Source organism: Chenopodium album, chromosome 2, assembly GCF_948465745.1.
Source record: "Chenopodium album chromosome 2, dcCheAlbu1.1, whole genome shotgun sequence".
In the NCBI taxonomy this organism is placed as follows: domain Eukaryota; kingdom Viridiplantae; phylum Streptophyta; class Magnoliopsida; order Caryophyllales; family Amaranthaceae; genus Chenopodium; species Chenopodium album.
In genome coordinates this window covers 9,141,855-9,146,326 of record NC_137835.1, presented here as the reverse complement: position 1 = coordinate 9,146,326, position 4,472 = coordinate 9,141,855, and positions in this window count along the sequence as shown.

Sequence of the window (4,472 nt, the reverse complement as noted above, 5' to 3'; positions counted from 1 at the left end):
AAATTCTCATTGGTACACTCGTGGCTTTGACTTTTCCCATTGATACACTCCAAAATTTTTGCCTTCCCATCGGTACACCCAAGGTTTAGTCTTTTTTCCAACCGTGACTAACACCGTTAAAAAGTATTTCATTAAGTTAAAATAATTAAGAAAAAGATTATAATACCCCTTTTAAATATCTAATGTCTCAATTTGCGCGTCGAAAATTGTTCGGTTAAAGTTTTGGAAGTCATGTTAGTCTTTAAGGATCTAAACCTCGAAATTAGAAAGAAAAAAAAGCACAAATGTCTCATGTGCGTGTCAAAAATGTCTCGGTTTGCGTGCCATTACTTTTTTGTGATAGTAATTGTTCGGGTAATGTTGTAGGGGTCATTTTGACCCTTCAAGGGTCTAAATCGAACTCAAAATTGTAAAAAAATTAACGAAAATGTCTCATTTTGCTTGTCATGACAAAACAAAAAAGAAATATCATGACGTGCAAATTAAGATATTTTTGTTAATTTTTTGACAATTTCGAGTTTGATTTAGACCCATAAAGGGTCAAAATGACTCCTAAAACCTTAACCGAACAATTATTATCACAAAAAAGTAATGACACGCAAATTGAGACATTTTTTGACACGCATATGAGACATTTGTGTTACTTTTTTGCTAATTTCGAGGTTAATTTGGATACTTAATGACTAAGACTCCCAAAACTTTAACCGAACAATTTTCGACACGCAAATCGAGACATTAGATGTTTAAAAGGGGTATTGTAGTCTTTTCCTTAATTATTTTAACTTAATGAAATACTTTTTAACGGTGTTAGTCACGGTTGGGAAAAAAGACCAAACCATGGGTCTACCGATGGGAAGGCAAAAATTTTGGAGTGTATCAATGGGAAAAGTCAAAACCACAGGTGTACCAATGAGAATTTTCCAAAAAAAAAAAAACTTTTAAAGAATAATCCATCTAAAATAAACTCTACACTCTCAAGAAAAAACTTTTTTTTTTTTTTTGAGTAATCTCAAGAAAAAAAAACTTTATATTTAGGGCCTATTCTGCTCAGCTTAATTTCAGTTTATTTCACTTCAATTTCAAATTTTCTTCTCTCATAAACAATTCATTTTAGCTCTATTCAGTTCAGTTTAGCTCCAATGGTTGGGCTAATCAGTATATTAATGCCAGGCCAACATAGAATAGGAATGTGATATCTAGAATTATTATTTCTTAATCTAATAGAATAAAATTAAAGGGTCAACAAAAATATAATTGGCGAAGACACCTAAAACTTGTATAAAAAGATAGGCCATATGATCATGAAAGCTAGTTCAAGTAGTAAGTGGATTCATGGTCCTCCTCTATTGTTATAATTTGTTCTCTCTCTTCCTTTAATTGGGTTTAGTTTTTGACCAATAGCTGTATTTATTCTTTAATTTGATTTACATGATGTGGTTGGTTTTTGTCATTATAACAACTATATAACAAGCAGCCATCACATCTCACTCTTTCCTAATTATGGGGACATTTAGATCGACATACCAACGAGCTATCTAAACTAATTAGTCTCTTATTAGTCTTAGGGCCGTTTGGTTAGTAGAAGGGAAAGGGAAACACATTAGGAAAGGGAACGAGGGCCTGGTCTCTTACGTTGAAATTCAGTTCAGTTCAGTCAGTTCAGTTCAGTTCAGCTCAGCTCAGTTCAGTTCAGTTCAGCTCAGTTCAGTCAATGAGAACAGACCCTGAGAGAGAAAGGAAAGCAACTCCCCCATTTATAATGTGTTGTTTGTTTTATTAAAAAAGAATGGGAATCAAATATGAAGCACCATCCACCACCACCACTGTTCTCCGCCACCACCATTGCAATTGTTAGTCCTCAAGCCTCCAACACTGCCACCGCCCGCCGCCGACTCCGACACACATCGTCCGACTCCGACACCCACCACCCGCTGCCGTACCTATGCCATCCTTCTTCTCTCTCATTTTTTTTATTCTTTTTTTCGTAGATCTGGTAGTTTGTTAGTTTTTGGGTGTTAAGGGTTGTTTATTTGGGTGTTTGAGGTTGTTTATGGTGGTTTTGGTTGTTTATGGGTTGGTTTGGGTTGTTTATTGAGATGGTTAGAGTTTTTTTTGTTGGTTTTCATGGTGTTTTTTGAGGGTAATTGCGGCTAACGTGATGGGTGTAAGGTTATTTTCGGGTGGGTTTGGGTGGTTTCTAGGAGGGTGAGTATTTTTCCGGGAGGGTTTTGGCTGGTTTTGGTAGGCAAGGGTGGTTTTAGGTGTGGGTGGGTTTTTTTTCCTTGGTGGTTTTGGGTGGTTTCGGTGGGGAAGGATGATGGTTGTGCGATGGTGAGTGTTTGGGCGATGTTTCCAGTGGCTAGGCGGTGATTCTGGTGGCGGTTAATTGGGAGGTGGTGTTGATGTCTGGCCGATGTTTTTGGTGGTTGGGCGGTGGTGTCGGTGGTCAGTTGGTGTTTTCAATGGTGGTCAAGGTAGTTAGAAATTTGGTCAAGGTAGTTGCTGAAGAAGAGTTTGGGGGTTTGGGTGATTCCCTTAGGGGGGGGGGGAATGAAGATAGAAGAAAATGGGGTAATGGGAGGGGTAAAGGGAATGATTGATTGTCTATCAAACATTAACAAAGGGAATTTTGGTAGTTGATTCTCATTCCCTTTGTTGAATACCCCAACCAAACGGTCCCTTAGTAAAATGAGTATAGCTCAATCGTTACTTAGTTCTTAATACTAAGCGCATATTTGGTTTTTGAATTTAAGGCTAGGGCCTAGGGATGCCATTCATGCCAACCCTTTAAAGAGACAAGATAAAAGAACGATATACAATATATATACCTTGTAGTACGGTATTTTTTAAATTAAGTGCACGCAATCATCAAGGCGTTAATTCTATATATAGATCAATAGATTGTCTAATCGTCTCTATGTAACACCCTTAAAAGTTATCCAACTCAACTTGAGTTTACCGGTTTAGTGCTGGTATTTATGTAATTACATCTATATAAATCACATATGGTGCTTAATGGAGAATTAATTTGTCACAAAGGCTTTTGTAGTTTTGTTAGTATAACTTAGTAATGGTATTGACTATTGACGTAAATTCACATAACACGTGGTGTTAAATGAATAAGGACTAGTTCATCTTCATACTTTTGTTAGTAAAACTTTTATCATCCATTTTAGTGCACATTTTTTAAAAAATGTAACTCAAAAGGATGATGAATAATCTACATTTAAACACGAAAATTTAAAGAGCACTATAAAATGAAGGAAGTAATATAATTGTGATAAAGATAAAATAAAGTCTAGAATAACAAAAAAAAAAAAGACAAAGAAAATAGTAGCTCACTAGCTCTCCCAATGAAAAACGTGAGATAAGGAGCAGCCATTTATATTCGATTATTCGAATACAGATAAGGAAGTCACATGCTGGGTAATGGGAGAAATTCGACATGGCAGGCAATTACGCATTGTTTGGGTTATCATACTTTCTATTCATCGGGCCATGATGGGCCACTCTAGCCCACTTCTTTTCTTGGCCATTACCTACCCAACATTCATTATCTCTGTCAGTTTTATTATTACGTTTGAATGCACAAGTTTAACAAATAATGTCCCTAATCTATAAAATTAAGAATGATACATGTCATCTCCCCGTTAAAAATTTCCCTTTAAAAGTAGTTTTTTGGTTTTTTTTTTTTTTTTTGGAAACAAAGCTTCTTAGGAGTATTTAATACTTACTCTTCGATAATATTTCACTTCCTATTTGGTATGTATATTGCATTTATACACATTCAACAAAGATATTATTCTTTTATACAATACTATGCAATAATAGTTTCCTATCTATAACTTTGTGATCCATAGTTTTTTTTTTTTTGGTGTTTAGAAAGTCACAAGGGCGGGGGTGAGAATCGATCTCAGGATCTCCTGAAATCAAAAGGAAAGTTCTAACTACTTGAGCTATCCCTCACTCTCATAGTTATTATTAGTCATGCATGTATAATTCCCTCTGTTTTCTTTATTGTGATATAATTTTAATCTTTGTATTACAGAATTTTCATAATATTTTGCAATTAGATATAAATTTTATAGTTAAATAATAATTACAAATATTGAAAATTATCGTGCATGGCACGGGAGTTAATATAATGAATGGTATAATAAAAGTTATAAGAGTTAATGTAATGAATATATTAAGACGATTTAAACAAAATTCTACGTACATGACTAAATTTTAACATAAAAGCTAGTCAAATTAGAATTTGTTGTCTAATGTCAAAAGTCAAGACATGTCACTTAAAAATATGAAAAAGGTATTTTTATTTTATTTTATTTTATATAGAAGCTACAACAATTTAATCTCATTAACACTCTTACTTAATTATATTTGTGAATGGACAGAGAAGTATAGTTAAACCTATACACAAACAATGTCAGAAGTCAAAATGGTAGAACTAATATATTGGGGTCCTATTT